Here is a 13,684-nt window from a genome sequence, read left to right as displayed (position 1 = left end):
TTGGGCCTTGCTCATGTTTTTTGTACGAGTAGATTCATGAGTTTTGCAAGGGACGACGTATACTATACGTCAATTCGTCCAGACGGTTCCGCGGTTCCCTGCTTTGCGGACTAGCACCTGCGTTTCCTCCTCCTTCTCCTCTACTCCTTCATTGTCGTCCTCGGCGTTGACTCTGACCGCAGTCCACGCGCGTCAAGAGCCGACGCATTCGAACGCCGGAACAACGTAGGCAGCAGGCCGTGTCAGCCGCACCCTCCATTACTTCGCCATATCCTCAGATTTTCATTAAGCACCACATCTGTGGCAGCACGTGTTCCCTGCACCTATGCGCATACCAAACTCGAATCCCATTTTCATTACGCACACATACACCCACAGAAAGAGGAAACTTCAGTGCGCGAATGTTGTTGGTTTTTTTTGCTCGTGTTCAGTATAACGCTCCCTTTTCGGTATTCTGTGACACATTCTAAATTTAAGTCGGCGTGAAGCAAGGTATTTGTGTACGCGCACGCGATTAGCAGTATTGTTTTGCGACACGCGCGCGAGACGTGACGGATTAGAAAACATCCGATTTTATATTTATTCCGGGAAGTTTTTTTCGCCATCCCAAAATAAATTCTACAATTTAGAACTTTGTTGCAGGTTATGCGCATTGTTTTCTATCTATAATTAACCACACACGCTTCAAACCACTTTGGTGTATTGGTTGATTGAGATTCGGGATTCTAGGGTTTGTGAGGTTGGTAGGGTTGAAGGGCATTTACATTCGACCTATTTGCACTCTCGCCACCTTTCGATGGAAGCATGGTGTGCAACTATTGTAACACCAAGTTAAGAGTTCCGGGGCAGTTCAGGTCCCGGTAATGAGTCGGTGTTTACCCTTCATGCGGGGTGGACGCAGGTCAACTTTAATTAAGAACCCTTCCTCTAGCCTCCCGGCAACATGCTTTTCTCACCTTGTGTTGCACTTTCCAACAAATCCAATTTGTTTCCTCTCGGAGGGCTAATTTTAAAACGTCTTCTGGTTTTTAACGCTAATGCTGATGGCGTAATGTGCGTCTTTTTGATTAGATTAAACTCCTTCGCAAACCATCAAAACTTATCGCAGATTAGAAGGTAGATAACATTACGGAGCGTAATGAAGGTAATGAACCTTGATAGGTTTCTTTATGTAGGGGCCAAGATGTTTCAGGTATCATTCGGTGATTTTAACCTCAAAATGAGAAAAGTTTTGCGCTGAAAATTTTTGAAAATTGCTAAATTTCTATAACCGTGATAGGTGAACCTTGCGATGGGGCAATAGTCGTAAAGCGTAAAAATAAGAAAACTATTTGTAGTCCAGACCATGAAAGAAACATCGATGTAACCGTCGAATAAACGATGCAATAAAGGAAGTCGTATGTGGAGCTCCGGGGTAATTTACATTTTTTAAGAGCAACCAAGTTATTGACTCGCTTTGTATGTGTGTGTGGGTGTATGTAGAGACGGAAGGAGGGAAAGTCCATTTGCGTTCGGATGTCCTCTCATGATGGTGTTGCAACCCGCCGACAAGGTGCACTGCACTGATACGTAACTGAATGACTTCTTGCATTAAATACACGACATCCTTGGTTCCTTACCGTTCATTGCATAATATTCGCTCATTCGCGCGAACATCAACACACTATGCGCACTAGCATATATAAATCCACTGGGTGTTCCCCGAAATTCACCCAAAATAAAAAATAACATAAATTTACTTGAAAATATTTCCCTGGAAGAAGATAACATGGATAGTAAAGTGAAACATTTTTTCTGGTACACTTTGTATAGCTTTATAGCAGTGCACGAGACTGTAGTATGATAGCAGTTACTGGTGCACGTTTAGAGTAATAAAATCGAAACTGCATCGAAAGGAAGAACGTAAAGTAACGTAATTTTCAATCTCTTCCATACACAGTACGACGTGCAGACTTGCTTGGCAATACTCATACTCGTATCAATGTGCGCCAACGAGCGATTACTGAAAAAGTTAACTTATTCCCGGTTCGAATACCTCGCGCGTCGAAATTAAATTTTACTCATTTCGATCGGGAATAAGGAGGTCAGGCAGTGATTTCCCGCGACGCAGTTCAACACTTTCCCATAACTTTAGATTTTATTTGCTTGGAGGCTTTCTTACGATTAGAAAATATAACCACAGGTGTTTCCTACACGCATGTAGTCTATTTTTAAATTTTCTAGTTTACCAGACTAAAATATTCGTGTTTGAGAAGAATTTTATGTAAAGTTTAAATTCAGTTAATGATTTTATTGTATCACAATATTTTTTTCTGGGTGTTTAGTCAAGGAACAGTTAGAGAATTGTGTGTTTTGTAAAGAATGTACGGTGATATTATTAAGTGGTGACATAAACAGTAGCGGCGCGCATTTTCCTGGTAAATGCGGGTACAAGTGTTTCACCACCCTCGCCAACAGCATATTAATTTAATAGATTAATTTCGTAAGTGCCTGTCGTGCCAGCAGCGCATATACACGTCTACCTTCTGCGGTATGTGTGTGTGTGTGTGTGCTGCGGAGGTAACAAGTTAGCTAATTTTCCGTGGCGATGAAGAACGCATAAACCGCGAGGTCTGGCGGTAGCGGCGGCGGCGTTCTGCAACACTTAACGCTTTGCGTACAACCCTAGAAGGCATGGGGCGTGTTAAGTAACACTTCTTACCTCTCGTGCTCTTAATAACTTTAATTTAAAATTTCGCTCGCTGTATAGCAGCCTAGACCCCAAACAGACGCTGTTGTTTAGTGAGCGATAATTAGTAAACGATGAAAATGGCATTTCAACGAAGGCAAAGTTGAGAAATGAGAACTGAGTTATTATTATTGCTTTAAGAGATGTCTGTGAGTAATTTCATCATATAGTTTCGTGACGCCAGAGTGCGCATAAGGTGTGGTCATGAGGTTATCAATAGAACCTTTTTTCTTATCGCAAATTGATGTGTTTTGATGGACGATTTTAACTAGCGCTGATTTAATTTCTCGGTATACGTAAATATCTAATACAGGTTGTGAAAATAACAATGGTTTATTATTGAGGATCATTGACCTGTCGGATTGAAAAGTATTGAATTAAAATATTGAATTCTATGAGAGTTAATTGCTCTTTGAACACAAGCGTACAGTGGCCGCGCGAGTTGATGGCCGCCAAGGTTAAATTAATCAAGCGAAGTGGATAAACTTGTTTATTATGGAACGGCCCACCGCTCGGTGCTGCGGTTGTTGTTGTTGTGCGTATAAATGGCCGGCGCGGCGCGCGATCCTAATGGTCGCCGTTAACCTGTGCACCGAGAACGGCAGGCAAAGCGATTGATTGCAGCCTATCAAAACCATTAAAAATTATAGAAACTATGGACAACATCCAACACACCGATGAAACTACCGACCGCCGGCCGGGAGATAAAGACTGACAGAAACAGAGTGTGTTTATGACCGGTCTCGGCTTTGCATTGATTTCATTTTTATGCCTTATCCCAAAGCAGTCGTCGAGTGGATGAGCGAGTGAATGTGTGTGTGAGGTATTTATAACTGAAACAACATGCATCGCATCAACGAAGTGAACTGTTTCCTGTTAGATAAAGCGCTTATCAGGACGAAATTAAAACGCACGCATACCAGTTTATAAACACACACGTTTAATGTACCCACAATTGACATTTTGGTTGAAATCCGGTTTAAGTTTCAAAATGGTAAAGTTCAGGTAAAGTCGGATAATAGAGGTGGATGGGTTTCAATTAACCCTTCTTCAATGGCTGGTATGTCGAGCGGAGGAAGCGCGCTTCTCTTTCGGCGAATTACAGATGGAAGAGATGAAGAGAAGTCTCGAGTAAAATATAATCCGCAATGTCGGTTGTTTGAGCTTGACTATATACGTACCTAAGGAGTACGACCCCATGAGCACTAATAGAGATACTAACAGCGGGATTTCAGCTCGAGTTAGTTATCTTTTAGTTGTTAGCCGAGTGGATGTAGAAAGGTATAAGGTATTCAATTACGCCGCTTGCGAAACCTTCACGCTGTGGAGATGAAAGTGGAAACATCTATCACTCAGATTGACATGTGGTGGTCTAAGGTCCAAAATGGCATCTTATTTCACTGATGATTGACCTACAAACAAGAAGATCTTCCAAAATAAATCTTGTAATCGTAAATTACGATTTTACACTTTCCGCGGACGCAGAAACCGATAAATTAAATTTTAAACGCCGCACGCATCCAGAACCTAGCCAACAAATGATTTACACAAATGCGCAATCAATACACCACGCGCGGCCAGACATATATTATATTTCTGGAGATGCACAAACCTATAAAATCTAATTCTACATGTTATAATTATCATAATTTACACGTCTCTTATGTGGGTGTAGTTTTGTGTCTCCCGGTTGCAGGGTCCAAGTTTAGTAAAAGCGTAAGAACGACCACAACTCATCTCGTGCGGGCAGTTGCGCTTCCAAGGCGAAAAAAAGAAAATAACCCGAGAGTATCACGCATAGAGGAATATATAGCCATTGTCCAGCGCTTCAGTTTCAGTGGTTTCTTGGCTCCAGCGCGCTGGAAACTTTAAGTAGTTAACGAAATATACGCCTCAACCGTACCAGAGCCATATAGTGGTCTGGCTGCTTATTATTATTACAAGTAATGAAATATTGCTCAAATGGGAGCAACATATAATTCACACTCACTGGAACCAAGAGCGGGAGAAATTAACAATTGCGGTGCAATTGAAGCAGTTCCAGGACTTTAGGAGGTCCAAAAACTTTATATAGTTTTGATATGTCGGAGAACGCAGCAGGTAAATTGCTCATGGTGAATGTAACTGGAAACCTCAACAGATGCATTATTGCTCGTTAACGTCGCCCCATTCCGGAATATCTCCCGGGCCCACACGGGAGACTTGGAATATACTTGAGCATAACTTGGTCGCGGGATAATTGTATGATAAATGTACTTATAAATGCGCTAACGGGAGCCTCCGGAAAGTGCGAGTCGGAGGAGAGACAATTAGAGTCTAAATAATTACACCTTGAGAACTTAGGTGACTGTACCGCCTGAGTTTAACTTTCTGTCGTGGAAGCAACTTCCCCCCGTAATAAGTTAAATCGCAATAATGATGATGGATGATAAACAGGAGAGCTGATATTCTAACCTCGTTATTAGTACTCGTACTATGAAATTTTGTATTTGCGATTTAAATACTTAGGTGTTGTGTGGTCTGGAGTCTCTTTTATTTCGGTTGTGACCTGCCGACGACCGACTCTACTTGTAGGTGCTAAAAGCGTGGCACTTGAGCTTCATTTCCGTGTTCGATAATCCAAGCAGACATTAACTTAATTCATGGTCGCTGCTAAATTGCCGCAGGCGTTGGTTAAGTTGTAAATTCGTACACATTTTACATTACATTACATTTGTATATTAAGTTAATTGCTCATTAAACCGGCGTTAAAAATTCGAGGACCGCGAGCGTAATAATTACGAGATAATGTTAAATATTTATTTTGTGTTTAATTTTTATTTCTGCATCAGGTGAGCCTTTTCGAGCCCCTGGAACTTTGACTGTTGAAGCTGTGGTGACACGGGTATTAGTCGTTCTTTTCCCTGCATCCTCTGATCCCCTTATACTCCCTGAGTCACCTAAAACCCAGTATTCCAAGTTCGCTACCTTTCGCAATCCATGACGATGACTCGACGACGGCGCTGACGATCATGATGATGAAATCCAATTTGGGTCTTTCCACGCGGCACGAATGAGAGAGGGGTGACCGACACACCGGGCGGCGAATAACTCCCCCGCGACGCATTTCCCGTGGCCACACACTCGCACACGGTCTTTATAGCGGGCGCGACGCCGTCGTCTACCGCGGTGGCGACGGCAGCCACTTACCGGCGCGCGGCCAGCACCCCCCGCATTCACAACAATGAGAGTGTTTATGATGGCGCCTACGCGACGCATCGTCATAGCAACAACCCCTTAGGTGGACTTGGACGGACGGCACCCTACCTGTGCTCTTCGGGAGAAACTTTTTCGTAATGGATCAGCAGGTCTATGTCCAACAACAGAATTGATTTGGTTGCAACTAAGACACAGGTTTTGATTAGAATGTTTTTTTCTTCTCCTGTTGTATGAGAATTCCATTAGACCTGCCGAAGGTAATATGGTTATACCGGCAATCTATATTCGCGGCATAAGCTTTTGCTCTCCAAGTGTTCGTCCTTCCCGTTCGTTGTGTGGGTGTGTGTCGGTAATTATCTTTCAAATTTGGTCTGGGAATAAGGGACTTGCTGACCCACCGTATTTAAACTACCTATCCGAAGGGCCATCAACGCCAATACACGAAATCTGCATACTGCTTGTGCACCTTATCACTAAAACCCAACAAAACCTTCTATTTCAACAATATCTACTTTACCCCCACCACTAAAACACTCTTCAACACATAAAATCAAATACAATTCGAGTGAATTTATAGGTAGAGATGAATTATCCTCTTGGGAGGTGAATTATTCAAACTGCCTGTATGTGCAGACAATCGGGTTACAAGTGACCAAACCGTTCTCTCCCCCAATTTCGCTTGGTGCACTTCACTGGTATGATATGAAGTGACGATCGCTGCCCCAGCTCTCTCCGATTAATTATTAATAATGTAAAAGCTTGTCCGATCACGAACGACAGTGGGCCCAAAAGAGTGCTTCTCGCAACGCTCTACTATATCAACGTGTAGACGGATAAATGTACACCGATTAAATGATTAAAATGCATGTCCGGCGGCCGGCCGTGCTTAATTACACTGACCACAGCGTGTCCGCAAAGCAACGCAACCTTTTGATGCTTTGTGGAGCACACCCCGAGGATGTACGCGTTGAATTATTAAGAAACACGCTTCGAGCAGGTTCTTGGCCGTTTAGGGCACAGCATCGTTCGACTAATTGGGGCGAGCATGTTCACACGTTTCAGACATTCAGATAACACAAAGTGATTGTGATTATAATTTGATTATGTCAATAATAGCCAGGAGGATTTAAATCAAAAATAAAAAATAAATTTCTAAAGGTTTTCTTGCATTTTCTTCATATTTTTTCACTTTTTGAAAAAATACCGTTATTTTTAGTAAATATTAATACCGGTATTGATACCGGTATTACCGTAGCATAGTCTAGACAGAGTTTTGAGGTAAATGTATGAACGTGTGTGCCTAACAAGCAAGCGGAGCAGAGTAGAGCGTTATTTCAGAAAATACGATTTAATCTCGACCGTGTGCACCTGTTTTATCGCCGCAATTAATCAGAAAATAAATTAGTAGTGAAATGCAGCGCCCAGCGAGAACGAAAGCGTACACACGAATGGCGCGCGCGCACACCGTTCGTAATGTATTTCTAATGTAAATTTCTACTAATTTTGCACTGAGTTGAAATGCATTAATAATATGCCATTTCGTCCACGCTAAAATATGTATATTCCGCGAATGCTCGCCGGCAACACATTACTTTTATTGAAAATTTATTGCGCAATTACATCGCAACTATTTATTATGCATATAACGTCCTCTTCAAAATTTCCACACCGGCGCGCCATGTTTCTATACATCTAAATATCTATACATAAATGCGAGATTTTTTTTCCGCTGTTGGAATAAATCAATAAGTGTGACAGACATTGGGGATGACTCTGGCATGCTGATTAATTGTTGCGCACCTAATGTACCTAAGGACAAGGAACATATTGATATTGATGCTTGAATATGGCCGCCACACAAACGATCATAAATAAAACCAGCTCGCACACACACGGCGGAAAGCAAATGAAGCGTGGAACCTCGAATTTCATGGCTGCGAACATGCGAGAACATAATATCAGTGACTTACCGCGCGGGGGAGAAAGGTATGCTGGGATTTATTGGCGTTTGGACGAAGGATAAATCATTTTTTTAACGTCAAATCAAAATAAAATAAAACAAAAGTAAATTTAGGTGCATTGTCTTTGAAATGCAACGCAGAGGTGCTATTTAAAGCACTAGTGCTAATGTACATTGTACTTGCATTGCGAGAATGTTATTTATAACGTTTACCTACTCGTACCTACCTTAAGTTTCATTAATCAAACGATGTTTATACGCATTTAGAACAGATCGGAATGTGTGTGCTAAGAATACTTTTCTGCATTATTCATGCTTAAAATGTTTGTTTTGAGGTTTTAACACTCTGTATATTAAAATGGTGTAGTTTTTATTCGGTTCATGCCTTGTGTCCTGCACGAAGTGTGCTCATTCATCATTTCGCCAGACTCACCGGCTCCCTTATCAAGATATCTGCGCGAAATCGCAAAGAAACGCCGCCGTATTTTCTCTCCCCTTTCACTCGGCTTTTCTTTTCTCTTCTCTGGTCACAGTTAACTGAAAGTCATTTTGTAATATGGTTTTTGGAATGGACCAGTCCTCCTCTTCCTCGCTTTTTAACTTTTACCTCCTTTAATCCAAAGTGCTCTCATCCACTCATCCACTTCTTGGGTCTTTAGTTTTTACAGTCGTTGTTTCATTGTGGAAACTACTTAATATGTTTGCAGACAATCTCGGCCGATATCCGAATGAATCGTCGGTCGTTTCCAATAAAACAAGCGATCTGAATATTTATGTAGATTACGGCAATAAGTTCCAACTGTTTGACGTCCCCCCATAAAAGAATGAGCGAATACTGCGCCGATATTCATTTCCAACTCTTGAGAACAAAAATAAAATCATTCCAGTGCTTGTATTTTAAACTGTGTTTTAGGATTTATACTTGTTTTCAAAGGTTTTGGACTCACAGTCAACAAAAAAGTGTTTATTCGTTTCATTAACCTTTACATCACACCTCAGCCATCAATCCCTACTAATATTATAAATGCGAAAGTCCTGATGTTTGTTACACTTTCACGCAAAAACTACTTAACCGATCATCATGAAAATTTCTACACGTATTCTTAGTGGTCCCCGAATGGTTATAGGCTACTTTTTTTTAATAAAAAAATATTTTTTAAATAAAATAAAGAAATTGTTTAGCCAATAATACCTCTGCATCTGGCTATTTGACTACTTTAACGCCATCTAGCATTCCAGCAATGAAGCTCAAACCTAAGTACTATAGTACCATCACACTGTATTATCACACTGTATTACCGACAGCTACGTCAACATCAAATCCAATTGACTACACTATGGAGACTGTACACTATACTTCCATAGACTATACTTTCAGCCATTTTAAACTTCCCGCCATTCTACTTCATTGTTACTTCTTCTGTGACTACAGACGCGTATGGAAGCAACTTCATTATTTTAGAAATTCGCGAGCAAAGCCGCGGGTTAAAGCTAGTATTTTATATCTATTTAATCGGTTTTGATGATTTTTTAGTTTTTAAATTTTATACCTTTTTCTTTGTTTTTGTCTAAAAAAACATAAAAATCATTAAAATATTAAAATATCTTATGATAAAAAATTAGATTAGAATAAAATTCGAGTAATTTTAATTTTCATAAATTTCTGCATCGTAAATTTCATTAATTTTAATTTCAAAATAAAATAAAAACTAAATGAAGAATTTTTTTGCATTTGGCAACGTTGCATCAGGTGTGTGACAGTTGACTCAGTTTGTAATTTATTTTTTGCATCATTGTAATGGAATGTCCAATAGGTTAATTAAACGATGTCGCTGTTAGTTCGACATCCATTAAACACAATCACGCGTAATTGAGACGTAAATAACCTGCGCGCAAACGATACCAGTGCACAAACAAGCATCGTACTATCACACAAATACAAAGAACTTGGCGTGGTGGGATCAGGTAGAGTCACCTGAGCATGTTTATATCTTTCGCACACGAATTATAAACAACGAAATTTATTCGCCGCAGGCAGTTGAGGTGCAGTGCGCGTCGCGATAACCACGCGTGTGTATTTACGGCGACAGCAGTGAGACATTGATGCTGGATAAATCAAAACATTCATACTCAAGAACAATTTTAGCAACCAAAGTGTCTCCTGTAAGTTTAAGCAAATATGCGTACACTAGAGTATTAATAAGATGCATTTTACGATGACGGAATAATTTATCTTCCAATTAAAATTAAAATTTATGCAGATATAAATAAAATTAACGCGATTTTTTTTGCTTTCAGGTATGTGCTTCATTCGGTGGTATTCTAGGATAACTACAAGGTGAGTTAGCTAACTTTCCACTCTGCGAGGCTTATTTCCACGTTTTCACGTCAAATAGATGTTATTGGTGCGGCGTGTTTGGTGGCATCATTCGCCTTTGATCTGAGAGTGAAGTCAGTCATAAGAACGGCACGTGTTCCTTTCATGTTTTTCGCCCGAGAGCACTTGCTCCGCACGGCGTATAAATGCATGTTTTATGAATTTCGCCCACCGCACATAAATCCGGGCGCCAATCACACAAGCGTAATGTCAAGTGGCGCGCAGTCTTGTCGCGCGTAATTGATTCGCGGAATGCGCATCAGGAATGCGTTGCGCGCACGCACGTTTTAAATGTTTGCTCTTTAGCGTTTTGTCTCTCGTCGGGTTGATGTATGAAAATGTCTATTTCTGCGGATGCGTAATGAGCAATTCATAAGTAAGTGCCGCAAAGGCGAATGAAGACGTTGCGCGTGCGTAATCATAAAAAGTTTTATTAGCAACGACACATGGCGCGCTCTGGTGTCTGGTAGGGTTGGAGTTGGACACTTCGTTTGAAGGAACGTGTGAAATCATTCAATTGCCCGTTTTATTGCGTACTCAGATCCTAACCATGAGCGACTTATTACGACTTAATTATTTACATCTGTGCGACATGCACCTTTTCTATTAATATCTTTACTTTTGCTGCCCCATCTTAATTTATTACACGTGTAATGTGGCGCCATCTAGACGTTATCGAATTAACATGCTCCAAAGGGTTTGGCCACATTTCGCCCTCCTAGAAAATTAATTCGAGCACGGCGAGGCCAGGAATGACAAAGTTTTAACGAGCTTTACGTTTTGGTTGCTGCCAAAAAGACCCAGGTATACAACCGAGCGCGTTGTGAAAACGCCCTTCCACTTTTCGGACTTTGATTTGTGTTTTTGGTTTTACTACCTCCATGCCCGCTGTCCGTGCGGTGCGCGCTTGGTATCCCGTGCGATCATATAACAAAATATAAATAACTATGATTTAGGAGTTATAAACCTGTGCAGCGGGCGCTGCCTTCGGGACATGTTCGCCCGCCCGTCGTCGGCGACGGCGGCGGTGTTCGGGAGAAATTCTATTTCGGGCAAAACGTCACGTAAAATATTTATCTTTGGCTCATCTTTTCTTCTACGCGTAAGTACGTGCGGAGGTCTTGTGTGTTACTCATCGGTAAACAAGCGATTGTCTTAGCGATCATCTTCTATGCTCTCTGACTTTTGCTCCCTTCCGCCGGGGTTGCATCCGTCTTTCGTCTACCTTATTAATGCTTCTCTTCTTGTTCTTTATTGTTGCGTGCTTTACCTCTCGCTGTGTGACGGAATAAGCGAAGTAATCGGTTATCCCCATTCGTCTGTCTCGCCTGTGACTCTGTGACTGCGGAGAGACGACGACTTGTTATTACTTGGGAGTGGGAAAGAATTCCGCAGTGAAAAATGCTTTCGGTTGCACCTTCCTTCCAGAGTCGTCGAGATCTCGCGTTAACTGCGTTTGGCGCGCTTAAGGTCGCTCGGGCCAGGAGAGTATACACATACTATACGCACCGTTATGCTTGCTCCCGACGCCAGGGCGCCACTTGTTCCTCGTCCTCCCTGCTGGCGGCGCACGTCGCGTCGCCGCCGCCGGTGATGGGGATAATGAAAAGTGGGCTCGGGCTTTTTAGACTTTGATGTATTCGCAAATTCATACCGACTTCACGTCGATGAACTCTAAAAACTCATCTTTTCAAAACGTAATTTATCTTCGTTTCACGCTTGTTTTCAATGTTTACGTCCGTGAAGCTGGAATAATTGAAGGTTACAACCGGTATTTTTTACTCCTCTACGCTTCAACCCATATTTTTTCCACTCTTGTGTGTTTAGTTCAATTTGTACACATCTAGCGGCCATTAAATCATCGACTTTTGAATAACCCTACCTCTGGTCCTACCACAAGGTGTGTGTTGCCTTGGAATCAACGACTTGTGTCTCAGAGGAGGGGACTGAGCGTGGTCTTGTTATTGCTTGCTTTGCTTGCCTGCTAATGGCAGCATATAAGGGAAAGCCACCCGCGCCCGGGTGTCCGTAACTATTAATCATGTCAAGTGTTACAACAACATGGCCGCTGTATATTTCCCACCTACCTACACCTATACCCACACCTACACCATTCTGAACTATGATAAACATATTTCGCTTCCTAACCAAATGCAATTTTCATATTTGTGAATTAATTCGTTTTTGAGGTCATTTGAAGGTCATTGATGGATGAAAAGGTAGAAATAAAATATATATTCGAGGGTTGTTATAGTTCTGGCTAGGTAAATCCGAAAAGGCTTTCCCTTCACAGTCGCAAAGCCGCCTTTTGCACGGAGGCGTCCATGTGTGCACATTGTCAACCGAGCGCGTGCCTTTTGTGTACGTGCCGCGCGTACCCCTGTGACGAGCTACCGGTTCTGCATTCACGATTATTCTGAATGAAATACGTGTTATTATAAGGTATTATTTCTCCTCGCAGCGTTTGTGTATTATATTTTTTTTCACTCTCCCCGCACGAGAGCCACACGTGCTGGGATTAGAATCGTAAATTACTATGATTTTCCCTTCACGCTCAGGTTGGAGGGGGACAACACTGAGGTGAATAAAGTTTACTGCGAAAGCAATTGAACTGCGCTTCATTTATTTGGAAGCAATATAAGGAAAGCAGGAAAATTTTTCAAATCACGTCCCAACATATGTAAACTAACATCATGCAGGCAGGATATCAGGAAATGCGGGCGAAATAAAATATTTAGTTGGTTGGGAGAATTTCCAATATATATCGGTGGTAAGAAGAGCGGAAAGGTAGGCAATAACAACGCATCCATCCCGGAGCGTGTGCAGGAAAACGGAATGATAAACAAGACTGGTGTCGCCTGCGGCTTAACTCCAAAAACCTTTGCTTGCTTCTTGCGTAAACCTTTTCTTTTGCTGCTCGGAGCCGAAATATGAGGTGCATGTGATAAAGCTCCCAGGGAATTGGACCCTTATGACCATCATACTACACTTACACTAAATCCCTTACAATCAGCCTCAATCACTTGACTTAACTTAAGTAACTTTTCATTATTTTGATTTTTTTAACAATTTTTTCTTCACAAAATATCTAAAATAATTTTTATTATGATTTAATGAGTATTTTAAGAGTTGTTTTGTTATGATATCACCTTGTATAGAATATATTCCCAATAACTTATCCGAGTTCTGGACGTCACGTAACAACCTAATATATAACCGTATAATATACCGACATCAATCGCTTGTAAAGGTGGTTTGGCTTGGCCATGAGGGGACCAAACTACTACTACACCTCGCCTCAGTGCAGAGGATTCCAAGGACAGACCGCGACGCAGGAGAAAATCCGAGTGTCGAGGTCCTCGGATTCCTTCTGCAGGCATGCAGGCTGTTTCTGTGTGAGTGGGAGATGAATGTTGGGTGA

General features: G+C 41.6%; 1 protein-coding gene across 3 annotated transcripts in view; it reads left to right on the top strand.

Moving 5' to 3' along the window:
• Positions 1-13,684, top strand: part of zfh1 (Zn finger homeodomain 1) — a 119,352-nt gene that overhangs the window by 7,735 nt on the left and 97,933 nt on the right. Inside the window, exons 1-2 of one of the 3 annotated variants that reach the window (XM_065301004.1) lie at positions 9,966-10,049; positions 10,185-10,224. The exons of the other annotated variants lie outside the window; for them this stretch is intronic. The gene's annotated coding sequence lies outside the window, so the exon portion shown is untranslated. Of the gene's footprint in view, positions 1-9,965; positions 10,050-10,184; positions 10,225-13,684 lie in introns of those variants that run through there. 3 annotated transcript variants of the gene reach the window in all.

Source organism: Atheta coriaria, unplaced genomic scaffold (genome assembly GCF_025399875.1).
Source record: "Atheta coriaria isolate IRGN ID8LTWV9N9 unplaced genomic scaffold, Caltech_Dcor_3.1 hic_scaffold_4_pilon, whole genome shotgun sequence".
Taxonomy (NCBI): Eukaryota; Metazoa; Arthropoda; class Insecta; order Coleoptera; family Staphylinidae; genus Dalotia; species Dalotia coriaria.
This window is presented reverse-complemented; position numbering and strand designations above follow the sequence as displayed.